The 14366-nt window shown below is 37.2% G+C and overlaps 1 pseudogene; it reads right to left on the bottom strand.

The window, feature by feature from the left end:
• Positions 1–2170: 2170 nt before the first annotated feature.
• LOC149141659 (rhomboid-like protein 11, chloroplastic pseudogene) lies at positions 2171–13486 on the bottom strand (annotated as a pseudogene).
• Between the last annotated feature and the right edge of the window lie 880 nt (positions 13487–14366).

Genomic DNA, 14366 nt, shown 5'->3' with positions numbered 1-14366 from the left:
GCCACCATAATGATCAATGTACTCAATAATAGGACAAGCTCTCAGTTAGCCACCATTGGAATCACAAACAGAACTGAGACTATTCAAATGATCAAGAGGGTGCTTACTTTGAGAAATTTGGTGCAAACACTGGACAGAAGAACTCAGGATATGCACACTGAGGTAAACAGGTTCATGGAGAGATTTCAGGTATTGCAGAACAGAGGACTCCCTAGCTTACTGAACAGCGGAGGGAAATTATTCACCCATGAACAGTATGCTAAAAGAGTAAACGTTTTTGCCTCAGCACAGATCAATGAGAAGGCCAACACTTCAGAAGACATAGGACCTATTACAGGGCAGGATTTCTATAGTAAGATAGAAAATCTATTTTTTATAATGAATGAAATTAATCACTTGTTTGATATGGCCCCAAATTTTTTCAAATATACAGAGGCAGAGGAAACAATGGAGGCCATTCTCAGGCATCAAATGCCTCCACAGGACTGGTGGGTCAAGGCAATTCAAATGATTTTATGAACAACAGGCCATCCACTAAATTTCGGTTACAGAAAAAACTGAATTGTCATGCACAGGACAGTTTATTTCGGTCAGCAGGCATTTAAGACGAAAGCTGAGCCAACTCAGCAGAGCCCATAGCCAGCACAGCAAAGGGAAAGCTACAGGTGTCCCAGCCGAGAAAGACAGCGGAACAGCTCCACAACGCCTTCTTCAGCATTGATGCGGATCACTCCAACCGACTCGTTGGATTCCCAAAGCTAAAATATCTTCTGACAAATGCAAAAGCATTTATGTTGTATTAAAGGAAGCATTAACTTTTACTCCGCTGTAATGACAAAGTTGGTGAAAGAGTTATTTCTCAGATGACTCAACGCCTTGATATTTTGTAAAGATGTTTTGTATTTATAGAGCCCTCGCACTAGAGATGAGGTTGTTGTTGATTTCTCCTGAAGAAGTTCTTATGCTGTAATCCTTTCAGAAGTTTAATAAGAAAGCGATGGAATTTCTCGGATTTCTGAAGTGCTGAATGCGTTCTGGTGTCTGTTGATAACTGCTGGATTCCTGTGTATTTTACCATACAATAAGTATCTGTATCTCTCTCTGTTAATCAATTGTTTTGTTAAAATCCATGTACGTTATCTAATTTCAATACTAAGCGACAAGGAAAATGAATAGCTTTCAGGATTTACTCTCTGAGTACCCTGAGTTCAATCTGTGTTGTTTATGAATGTTTTCTTCAGCTGTAATCTAGATAAGTGTAATTCTTAATTGCTGCACTTTCAGAATACATCTTTCATAGTAGCCTTTGTCACAGGGATTCAAGTTTTGCTCCTGTGCACTGTGCTCACTTTCATCCCAGCAACTTAATAGAAAATTCTTAATTGCTTTCTGTTGGTTGACATACATCACCACTTAATCCAATTTTGTCTGTCTAAAATACACAATAGGCCCTGCAGTTTGAACGCCACCAATCCAGCGTATCAGATCGTTTCACAACTCCAGACTCCATTGCCCAATGGTATTATACTATCTAAACACCATATCATAAGACCTAAAGGAAATCCTTCAACCAAAAACATAAAATAAAACCTGAGCACAGTAGCTAGCCTAAAACACTATCATAACAGAGACAAATCATAAAGAGAGAGCCCTCTCTGATCACAGTTTGGCTAGAAACTGTGATCCAAAGATTGGTTAGTGGTTACCCCGGCCGTATTCCCTTGGGAGTCATAGGGAACAACCTGGGTGTTAACAGTTAGTACATAATCTCTGATCAACCAGAATTGCTCCAAAAAAAAAAAACCATTGTGTTTGAATATATCCGCGGATCAATAATTTTCTTAAAGAGATAATTATTGCTCACCATCTATTACTAGTGTCTAATATGATCACTTCGTAATTGGAATTTATAGGCGCATAAGCACACAAAAAACTTATGAAGGATATGGTCAACTAAAATTAATTGATCCAATCTTTGACTGCCATTAACTATAACGCTTGCAACCTTCTTGGGACATCATATATTTTCATCTGTTGCTCCCACTTGCAAATCAGACTTTAAAATTAGCAAGTGATTATTTGTATAATGATTTATTAAAATGAACTACACAAGAATTGTCAAGCGAACAGTAATCCCAAAATTACATTTTGATTTAATCCTTGATTGATATTATAGCTTGAACACCCCACCGTCTTTGACTGAATATGCACCTACCAGAACATCTTTTAAATGAGCTTCACATTTGTGAGGTTTTCTACTCTTTACAAATAAAAGCAACAAGTTACCATCAGCATGTCTATTTTTCTTCAAAAATGGCTTCTTTTGTTGCCCCACTTTTGGCTGCCTAGATGGAATTTGAATAAGAATCCATATTAAAGTAACTCCTAATAGAGCACCTGAGAGATGTGTTACGTGATTTATGTTCTCAACACCAAAACTCTTACTATTGTTTCCCACAATTTGTGTTGAAGCTTGGGCTGCCTCCATTACTTTTTCAATGAAAAACTAGCCAAGTATAAGGACTTGTAGAATATTTCTCCAATCCCAACTTATCTTGATAAGAACGCTAACAACGATTAGTCCAAAGACAACACTCGATGCTCCAACATACACTACTATTCTAGGAAGAATGAGCCATGAAGCGAAATTTGCTCCAACTCCTATAACCAAGTAAGAAAACCATAATGCAAAACCTCCTTCCTCCTCCTCAACCAATTTTCCAAAAATGTACAAGAAAAACAAGATGCTGGAAAGGTGGCTCCAATTAACATGACAAAATGTCGTTGTAATGAACTGGTACAAGTTTGGAAAATCGTGATAAAGATAGAGACATTTGATTGGAGGAAACCATAACCAATGATTTGCCACATAGATTCCAATGTTGAGAAGCAAAAGCCAAAATATCACACTGATAGATTACGCTGAGAACAAATCTTGGAAATTGGAGGATAGGACTGTGACAAACATCAATTCGACTGCAGAATTTTTTTTTTTTCAAATCAAACTTGATGTGTGACAACATTATTGCACCGCAAAAATAATCTCCAGCAGACCTCATCAAGTGGGTGTATCCTGATTGGGATGACTCAGGTAATAGACATCTTAAGTGCCAAAACACCGAGAAATTTGAATCTTCAATCGAATCAATTTATGTTGAATAATTACACTTAGATATGGAAAATCAATCCAATCAATTTATGTCAACTAATTACACTCAGATCTAGAAAATCTCGCCCAAGTCTCAGATGCAAGGTATTGTTGGCATAATTAATTAACAATTATAGATTTCTGAAGGTGAACTGATTCAATTTATTTTCTATCTGCAAGATTTTAATGGTACGATTTATGATTTGTCCAATTCATCACACAACTCATATGGAAAAGAAAATTCCATTTTGTTTTTAAAATTAGTCTCTCACGCTGCAACTAGCAAACAGGAGATCCGATTTCTTTGTGTTATGCTAGAAACCCCTTTTCTGTCCTTTACTACCATCTTCTTCAATGAATCGATGATATCTTTAGCAGAATGGTCTGCCTATATGGGAATACAGTACCCTTTGATTTAACTCAATAAATCTGCTTCCACAAGCCCAGCCGTCGCTTGCCTGGAACGTGATTTCAGTTGGTTTAAACCCAACAAAACTCTGTTTGGTCAAAATGTCCAAACTTCACAATAATTTTATCCATACATTGTCTTTTTTTTTGTTAGGTAGGTGCTATGAGGCGTCAGCGGTGGTTCAATTCTCGACTTCCATATTTGTTCTAGATTTGATTGATGAAGCATTTGTATTCTTAAATAACGCAATCCAGAGCCTATCTTTGGGTATCCCAAGTCATGTTTGAGAATGAAAGTAGTCCAAGTTGATTTCATTTGGAGTCCATGAGTCCGTTTAAATAAACTAAATGGTTTTAGTTGTTCCTATTCATTCAACCCAATGAGAGTAAAAGTGTCTTTAAGTAGTACGCGAAAAAAAAACATAAATTCACCATTAGAGAAGGAACGTTGAGTCGATGACAGACTTCATGAGTTGCAGAAATCCATGAAGAGAAGGGAAATATGCAGTTGAATTCAGGATTCGCGATATCAACGTGTATAACTATCTATTATTCATTAAAATAGAGATAATTATTTTATTTGGTTCCAGAAGTCCTCAGCAGACACAAGGATTTTTATTCTTAATAGAGCACAAATATAAAGTCTTTATTTTCGGAAGGACATATTTTGAGGGATTATCAGAGAATTACACATCATTCTTGAATAGCTTACACATTGGTTACACGGTTAGCTTTTCTAAATTATTTTAATTGGCTACATATTGTTTACACAGTAAGATTTAGTGATGCAGTCAAGATGCCAATAGGCTATTAATGCTACTAGAAATCTCTACTCCCAAAACGACTTCCTCAACTTGTGGTTATAGGAAATTAAAGTTCCTATAATTATGAAAATAAAAGACATTTCTGTTTGGATCCATAGATCCTTCAGTCTGTGTTAATGTTTACACCAATTATAGTATAAAACACAAATTGTGTTTCTTGATTTCCTCATTCAAATATGCTCAACACTTATTTGCAACTAGAACATATTCAAATTCATAAACATCATGCTCCAGAATCTAAACTATAATTTTATCAAACAAAGGCATGTTACAGGATTAATTACATGTAACTGAATCCCTGAACTCTTACCTTGAAGTAGTCCTCTGTTTCTGGTTGGTATATATTTTTGTAAGGATGTGCATAACCATTACAGGAATTAAACAACGAATATTGGAACACCACTGTGCTGCAGGAATCAATCTTCCACCATCACATTTGAACTTCCTCTGAGTTTCGTTGTAGCTATTCAACCACGATCTACAAGAATACTCTTGCTTTAGGATCCCATTCCAATTGATATCTCAAGGCTCCTTCCAGGTCTGAATATGTTCTCATTAACAGAAATGTATATGCTGGCATATATAAATTTAGCTCAAACCCCAATTTCAATGACTTGATCACGATTTTACCAAAACTTCTTCAATGATCAAGTTGGGTTTGAATTCTCAATTACTGATCAATGCTTCTTGCAATAGCTACCAGGAGCTGGGCACTTAATTTAATACATTAACTAACCAAGTTGTGGGTATCCCACAACTAAACTTCATTTTCAGATGTAATACTCAACATACAATCCTATGAGCTGTAGACATATCGTTTAACCTTATCGTTACAAAGAATGTAACTTCCACCATTCGATTATACTTTATCATATGCGAACAAAGACATGGATATAACTAGAGACACAATTTAAATCATATCAGTGTTGATTCAAATTACAGAATCAAACATTCTGCCACCTGAGAGCGATTTGCCCCACACATCACAATTTATCTAAAAAAAATAGCTCTCATTTCCCAAGAGATCGAATCTCATGACTTCAAGATTAAATACACAATTTCACGATTAAATACACAGATCTCGAGTTTGGATGAAGTGGGGAATAAAAGCCACTTACCTTTAACGCTATTTCCAGATGTCCAACGAGTCTTCACTCCACAGGGTTTGTTTATAATGTAGCCCTTCCGGCTGCTCTTGTATTTCCATCATTCAACACAGTCCATCACGTTCATTCACCTTCCTAGTCTTGGCTCTTCTCGTATCTTTTTCCAGTAGCCTTAACTGTGTAGCCTTCGAATACTTTAGCCGTGACATTTAATCGAAAAGCGAGACGGAAGATAAAGTTGAATTCGAGTCGGTTAAACTCGGAATTGCTAATGCCGCCCACTCTGGCATAGAAAGCATTATTATAGTACCCCAACAATTGGAGTTTAAGAAAATATTCAACAAAATTCCACAGCATTTAGAAGGATAAAAACAAAGAAAAACAAAATTTATGAATTTAAACAACGTTTCTTAAAAATTCCATGGAATTGTAGGCTATTGAAGAAGAAAAAGGCCAGAATTCATGAAATTTAAACAGAGATGCTTTAGATTTCCCCGGTGGATTGAATTTCAAGGGAAGAAATAGGGCAACAGCTAAAATTGACGAATTCATGAGCAGAGATTCTTTAAAATTCCTCGCCAGACGAAATTGCAAGGGTAAACGAAGGAGGAGGTCAGAGTTTGTCACATTAGTTAGAGATTTTCATCATATTATTTAACAAAAATAGCCATGCATGCATGGGCCCATAGGCCTCAAGGGTTCAACATGGCTTTGATACCAACTGTAAAGACCAATTCTATACTATATATTTTTCTCTTTTTTTTTTTAAATAAATACAACTAGAAGAGAAAAACATTGGGAATTCAAATTTATCCAGCACTATCTAACGTATATTTTAATTTTCATTTCACTGAACATATCATAAAATTTACATATATTTAACTAAGGCCATAAAGAAATCATACAAAATAATATTGCAACACATATGTACCGTTCACTAGAAGACGCGACTCCACTTGATTTGCCATTACTTGTCTTCCCTTGTTGTCGGCCACCTCCAAGAGTGAATGACGGCGTACTTGATCTGAATGCGATGACCCACCGGTTAACCTCCCAGCCTACTCCTTGGGTACTCTTCTTCCCCGCGGACCCCCGAGCTGTAATGGGGTTGTACAATGGAGGAATAAAATAGCTGGTAGAGGAGAGCACTCCTTGGCTCAAGTGTCCCCTCTCTAAAATCCTCTACCTCACCAAACTCACTATAGTTTCATAATCACTGCTCTGACATCGTCTCATCCATCCAACCATAGGGTTCCCCCCACAAGTCCCTTCACCCATGGCTTGCCCCTTCTTTTATAGGAGTCCTTATAGGTGACACTTGGAATTTCATGCATAATTAATTATTTTTTTATAATTCGATAGTTTGATTATTCACCCATCCATGTGTCACTCTCTCACCAAGGTTTCCAAAATTATTTACTTAAATTTTAATTTAAAACTAATAGTTTCCTCACCTCAACAAGATTCCTATTTCTTCTCCTAGTTGCCTCTTGATCCCCATTTTTATTCCTTAATTTGTGTTCATTACTAAAGTCAATTAATGAGTCAAGATTTGATCCCCTATTTACTCCCTAATTTAACTCAAGTTATCTCTTAGATGGATATTCTTCTGTTGGTTGTTGCCACATGGAGGTTCTCTACATTTCTTCCAGAAGATCTCATGCACAACGTGAAGCCATGGAAGATATTGGTTCCAGAAGATCTCATGCACAACGTGAAGCCATGGAAGACCTTTATAGGGGTTTAGTAGAGGATATTAAGGAGGGTTGCATGATTGCAGTGCTAGCAGATGGAGATCCCAATGGCTATCCATTTTGGGTTGCTAAAGTTATAAAGGTTTTTACAGAAAATGAGGATGTTACAAGTGTTGAAGCACATTGGTATGCCACAAATACACACCCTTTCAATGGTGTGTATAAGCCAGAGATGGTAGTTGACAAAAAAAATGGCAGAAAAAGAAAACGAAAGGGTGCAAATATAAATCGCCGCTGCACAAACATATTAAAATTGGAGGATGTTGACATACTTGTTTATGACTTCAATTTAACAAAGAGAGGAACTCTTCACTTCAAGACGATAGAGATTCTGAAAAGTTTGTTACCAAAAGGAACAGTGTTGACATGGGAGTCAGCTGAAACCAGTTGTAGATATAGAAGAATTTTGAAACCTGAAATGTTGGGCATGCATGTGGACTCAGATGGGGCACTAGTTGATGAAAGAGAAGAATATGGAACATCTTTGTCAGCATCCAGTCACTCATCTGAAGATGTGAATTTTGATGGTGTGAAAGAAAATATGAGTGATTTTGAATAATTGTTTAAGACAGTTTATATAACTGATGTATGCATCGTATCTTCAAATAAAATTAATGTTTTCCATATGGTGTTAAATGAGAAGTTATGAGGCATTTTTATGTTGTTGGATTATATGTTTTAATTATGATAAATTTTATTATTTAAAATATCTACAATGCAATATTAAATTAGAGATATAATGTATGTTTTATTCAATATACAAATAATGACTTTTGAATTCATTTAGTGATGTAATTTGTTCATAATGCCATGGTTTTTTAATTTTATAGTTGAAAAAATTTCAATTTCTTTTGTATCTAGCATGTTATGGTTGAAAACATGTTAAATTTATACGTAGGAAAGAAAAATGATATTCTACCAAAAACATTAATGTGTTTTTTCCCTCATAAACAACTTTGTTTGACACATAAAAATTTGGTTTTATTAGCATTTTTTAAAAAAATTTAAAATTGACCCTAAAAAAAAATCATTGTTCCAGTATCATCACTTTCATTTTGAAGCTATATTTTTCACGAAAATTTCATAGTAAATTTTGTAGTCACTACCATTTTTAAAACATGTTCAAAATTGACGCCTAAAAAATAAAAACATCGTTCCAATATACACACTTTTCGTTTTTAGCACTGTTTTTGATGTTTTTTTGGGGTTTTTTGGCCATTGTTCCCGTTTTGAGTTTATAGTTCATGTTTCAAAGTTTACATTGTTAAAGTAGGAAACTGCCCCTGTTTTTCTACTTTTGGTCTCCTCAAGGATATTTGGAATGAATTATCCATGCTATTCTTCTTTGATTACACAAAAATATATTGGAGTGCCACGTTCTTCATGTGCTATAGACCTTTCCCATATACCTGTGTGAAGACAAAACCTCTTCGAAGCTGTTTGAAATGTCATGGACACTACTAGCGGTGATCATTTGTATAACAAAAAGCTTATAGTTCATATATCTTTTCCTCCACTTGTTTTACCCTTGTTGGTTGCTTGCACATTGTAAATGATCCGTTTCTGAAATCCCCTTTCAAAAAATTTCCCCTTGATTACTCAAAATTGGTCGACTGAGTTTAATTATGCAGCTACAGGCATTATGCATCACCTACAGCAGTTTCGTAGCACGCTACGAAACTGCTGTGTAATTTCAAAAACACAGCTTAATGCAAAATTCGACTGTCTTGAGCTTCTTTATCTTGAAATGTCCTTTTCATCTGCCATGAAGCTATTCAAAATTGAATGCAGAGGCACCATTCTTCAAGGTAAACTTCAAAAGGTAATTCATCAAAACTTTGGACTCAGCCTTACTTGCTTATTGATTTCCTTTAGCTACGGATGTTCTTCATGAGATTTTGTTACCTCCCCTCTTTCACTTATCTCTGGCAGTGCCTCTTGCATCACTTCCTTGATCTGAGCTTTCCCTTTCTGTGACTCCTCCATGGAATTCCTGCAACGTGAGTATTAAAGAAGCCTACACCGTCTCAATCTCGATCATTGCCCGCATGGATAAGGAGAGCTGTGTCGCTTGATCTTCAAAGAATTCAAATTGAACACCTGTCAATTTGCTCCTCATGCATGAACCCAAACATAAATCATGGCTGTGAATACTTGGCTCTTCTTGAAACTTGCAACCTGAGCGTACCAAGACACCTAACGACTTTAATGATGAGGATAAGTGGTTGGATATGATAGGCGAAGTGTATAAGCTGACAACTGTTGATGTAAACATAACGGATTTTGAAAGATATGACAACTAGGTAAGATTTTCTATGGATCTGAATGAATCCCTGATTTCGTAGCGCAGCCAGTGTAAATCATGGGTTTTGCGCTATGAAAACACCTAGACTATTTCGTAACACATAAGAACTTTAAAAAAATTTGATATAGGGAATCTATGCGGGTTGTGGGACGAGTGATGAATGAGAATGAATTGTTGACCTTTATTTAACCATACCACCAAGACTCCTAGGACTTAGATACTAAAGCAAACATGAAAGAAAACTAAACTGGACTAACACCAAACCTTTACAATCAAATTGATGTGAACAATTTAGAAATTGTTTCTTAGGTGATAACAGTTACTAGGAATCTTAGACTCAAGAACACAAAAGAGTGTTAGGATACAGGGATGCAGAAACATCAGGTTATCAAGGCTAAACTCATAGGATAGTAGGGTTTGGCGAGAAGTTGACAAAGAGGATTGTTGAGGGGGTTCCATGTTCAAGGGAGTGACAAGAGTATTTCTGCCAAAATATCATTCAGAATATAGATATTGAGCCACTATTCTATCCAATGTTTCTCAATCTGATTAAGTTTAACGAGTCCAGATAGGTAAAATCAGTGGTCTTTTCACATTTAGAGAGTGTGAAAAGATCATAAGTACAACTCTAAGGGGTATATTTGTCAGGGTTGATGATCGGCTATGACAAAGGGTTAGTAGTATAGTTGACACAGTTCCTTTTCTTAAAGTTAGTCAATTGAGTCTGGATAAAGTGAGAAACCTATGCTCAATAGACTTCTGCCTCATTTTGTTATGAGTACGAGGAGACAAAGTAAAATTGATATTCTTCATGAAATTTTAACGAGCTAGATGAAGAAAAACTCGATATATCTTCATAAAATTTTAACAAGTGAGATGAAGAAAACTTGATATCTCTTCATAAATTTTTGATGAGTCAAATGAAGAAAACTCGATATATCCTTTTTTTAGTTTTTGGGAGTGAGAGAAAGAGATAAAAAGAATTGCTCAAATATTCTTTGTAGGAGGTTTATGATCCCAAAGAAGGTAACTCGAGGGTTTTTCAGTTCAAGAGCGAGAAAAAGTCCCAAAAAATAATGTGCTCATCCATAGTCAAATTTAGTCAACTATGCATAAAAACACTAAAAGATCATTGGAGCATAAGTAAAAATTTGATAGAATAGCGAGACGTTGCATGTCTAAACAAGATAGGAATGAATAGCTTCAATTTCAAAGACTAGCTCAAGTGAGTCATACCTCTAGAGTGACTATTAGAAGGGTGACAAGCCCTCATTTTCACTGTTTGATGTTTGTGAGAGTGCTCTGGAGAGAAATAATAACAGAACTTTCCAAAGTGATTGTGAGCAATCCAGGCGACCATTCAACAACCCTTCAGTTATAGGTAAGAGGATTAATCCTTATCTTTCATTTGAATCCTTAATTTATGTTTGTTGTTGGTAAATTTATCATTTTTTATAAATCCCTAGGTAGCTTGGTCGGGTAACGTGGTTGCCCAGGTCATGGGGTGCATTAAATGCCTTTCCCATAAAGGGGAAGGGCATTAACACACTCTATGAGTAAAGGAGGGTCACATTAGCTAGCTAAGTGCAAGAATAGTTTGATTTTATTGGTCTCCCAAGGTTTTTTGCCATATAGAAACCAATAAAAGGGTTGTGTAATGCAGGGATCAAGCTTATAAGATGAGTGTTTGGAGAGAAAGAGCCCATGACCAAGAGGAGCTACAAATTTTGAATGATCCTACATGTTTAGCAGCTTTGAGATGATGTAGGTTGCTAAAGTATGCCATACTTGACCTGATGAAAAGTCAGGAGGATCTCTTGAGTTGGATTATCCAACTGTGGGATGAACAACATGGATTGTTCAAGATTTGGGACCATGAGCTCTCAATCAAGCGAGACGATATATATTTCCTCATTGTTTTATGGTGTAGAGGTTCACATGTAAACTTGACAAGAGGGAGAGTAGATTTGAGGACCATTATGGAATTGATCTGAACACATTGCATCAAAGGTTGTTATCTAGTGAGAAACAAGATCCCAATAGTGTCGATAACGTAAAGACCATTGAGGTGTATTCTATGGATGATCATGTGCTTGGCAGGGGCTAAGAGTCAACATGTGGCTAAAATATCCCAGGTGCTACTGGCATTAGATTGCTTGCAACCGCAAGTGTTCAAATGGTGTTAGGGAGTCCTTTGTCAGGTGAAAGAAGAGTTGACATATGTAAGACTTGGGCCCAAAGAGAGATTGGGTATGGTACTTTGATCATTGCCTTCATATAAGAGAGACTTCTCGTGACGAGGCCTCGAGTGAGTCTTGATATAGTTAGTCCTAGGGAGCCTAGACAAGATCGATGGGCATCCCTAGTGCCTCACACTGGAGGGGGAATGATTAAAAATTTATTTTAGGATGAATTCTTTAAGTGTTTAAGCAGCCATATCTCCATGATTGAGGATTATCCGTATGCCAAAATGACCTATACAGGGGACTTGAAACTGATATTTTCACCTAACACTTAGTGGGGGCCACTTGGCAAGAGGATAGATCAAAGCTAAAAGTATTTTTTGTCTTTTGAAGTTTATGCCAATTTTTTATTTATTTATGGGTGAAAATATTTGACATGAATCGTTTTCTTGACACATATGTGGCACCAGTTCGTCCTGTGGGTATGCCTCTCCATGCTAGACGAGGTGATCAACTACTAGGGGCTAAAGCAACAACATAGGATGTGAAAACCATCGAAGAGGAAGATGACACATATAGTCTACACGAGGTTTCTAGGAACCTCGAAGGTTTGAGCATGGGTGTGTCACCTCTTCCCATGAGAGAGATACCTATCCACATGTAGCAACACACGGTGGGTGTGACGAAGCAGTTTTTGGTGCCTATGAGGAGGTTATCTAGAGAAATGATTTGTTACCATGAGTAGGAGGATCAACAGGAGTATATTATGGCCATAAACTATCAGAGAGAGGCTTAGCATAGCCGTTTTTGTATTAAAACACCCAAGTTTTGGGAATTTTTTTATGTAAATAGGATGGAAACAATATATATATATATACACAGATTTTTTTTGGCAATTTTGATGGTGTATGTGTTTTGTGTTTTTTGTAAATTTTCATGATGAAAATTTTACACTCATGCATGCATGTATAAAGAATGTGATAGATGCCAATCCAATACATAATTCTTTTTTTTGCTAAAGCAAGAGTCGGACCTTCTTTTTCATTAATTAGTAAATAAAATACATAAGATATAACACTCCTCGAAAAGATATAGATCAAGGAGGAAACTCAAAAATAACTAAAAATGGACCCAAGGAAAATGCCTCGAAACCTACACCCAAACCTTAGGAAGCACAAAATAAATCCAAGATAAAGTTGGACCTGAGGCGGAACAAATGTGCCATTCCACAATATTTCGAGTCTGCAAACTCCCAACCCGTATATCTTTGAAACGTGGCAACAAAAGGGCGCATCCCTCCAAGAACATTTTACTTCCCACCTGGAGTATTGAATCCTAACATCTCTTGCCATTTTCCTTAACAATATCTTCGATCTTGACCATCGAACCAACTTTCCCGATCCTATAGCTGTGCAAAATTTCGCTATGCTTGGACTTCCAACATTTACCCCTGTGGACCCACCAACTTGCTCGATCCATTTGAACCGTAGATCCTCCTTGCAAAATCCTACGGTTGAGGTTCTTATCGCTCTGATCAACAACACCGAATAATAACGTGTGATCAGGGCGGTAATTCATCCGTCCCCACTGCCACGTGGGGTTCACTGAATGGAATCGCTCCAAAACATGGAAAACTGCTTCCCGCTCGTGAGGCTTGCGATCACGCCAAAACCGCCTTGGCCATGGTATTACGATCAAAGGTGAAAAATTCAGGTTTTCGGGGATGCCGAGGTTTCCTGGATTTTGATCTCTCGCCATATTTGATCTACTTGTACCATTGCGAGAAGAGGCTTCTACCATCTTGCTTGAAACCCAAAAAAATAAAACTCCCATGCTACAACCACTTTTAGCCTGTATGAGAGTATTACCCCGAGCGACAGAGGCTCGCCGAAGCACGTCATCCGCTGTATATTCGATTGTGAACACTTCGCTGATCATAATGCTTCTGAGTCATTTGTGCTTCCCTCCATGGACCTGTTCCAAAACACAAACCAATCTTCCTCACCCTGGTCATGGCACTTTGCCTTTAGTCTATGCTGAGGTAGCTCCATTGCGACCCTATTTGCTGTGCAATTCACTCCTTGATTGGCCAGAATATCCGCCAGTTTATTGGCTGATCTTTGCACATGTTTAAAATTAACTGTGCAGAAGCATAGAAGGTGATTGTGGATCCGTTGAAAGATCTGGATCAGCCTCCAGTTTCTTGAGGCCTTTTCCAGCACTATAGCCCAGCTGATTCTTTTGAGTAAGTTAATGATTAACTCAGAATCTGCTTCAACAATCACATTGTGTCGATTATCCTGAATCAGGAATTCTAAACATTGCTCCATAGCCATAACTTCTGCCATATTGTTGGTGGCTCTCCCTAGGTGTCCATAGAAGATGAACAGAATATTTCCTCTTTCATCTCTTAAAACCCCACCATGACCCGCAGTACCCGGGTTGCCCTTTGAGGCACCATCAATATTGAATTTCAAAAAACCCTTTTGGGGGGGGGGGGGGGTGCCAAAAATCAAGCTCAGAGTCTCTAATGAGAATCTTCCTATCCAGGCCCTGAGGAATGAGACCCTGCAACCCTAGCTGACAGAGAATCCTCAATTCTGGTGCCGAAGGTGGATTCTTAGGGAGATTTCTGACT

Source organism: Pinus tabuliformis, chromosome X, assembly GCF_031772625.1.
Source record: "Pinus tabuliformis cultivar Carrire ecotype Pingquan chromosome X, CPIR1, whole genome shotgun sequence".
In the NCBI taxonomy this organism is placed as follows: domain Eukaryota; kingdom Viridiplantae; phylum Streptophyta; class Pinopsida; order Pinales; family Pinaceae; genus Pinus; species Pinus tabuliformis.
The sequence above is the reverse complement of the archived record's forward strand: the minus strand, read 5'-3'. Positions and strand labels throughout refer to the sequence as shown.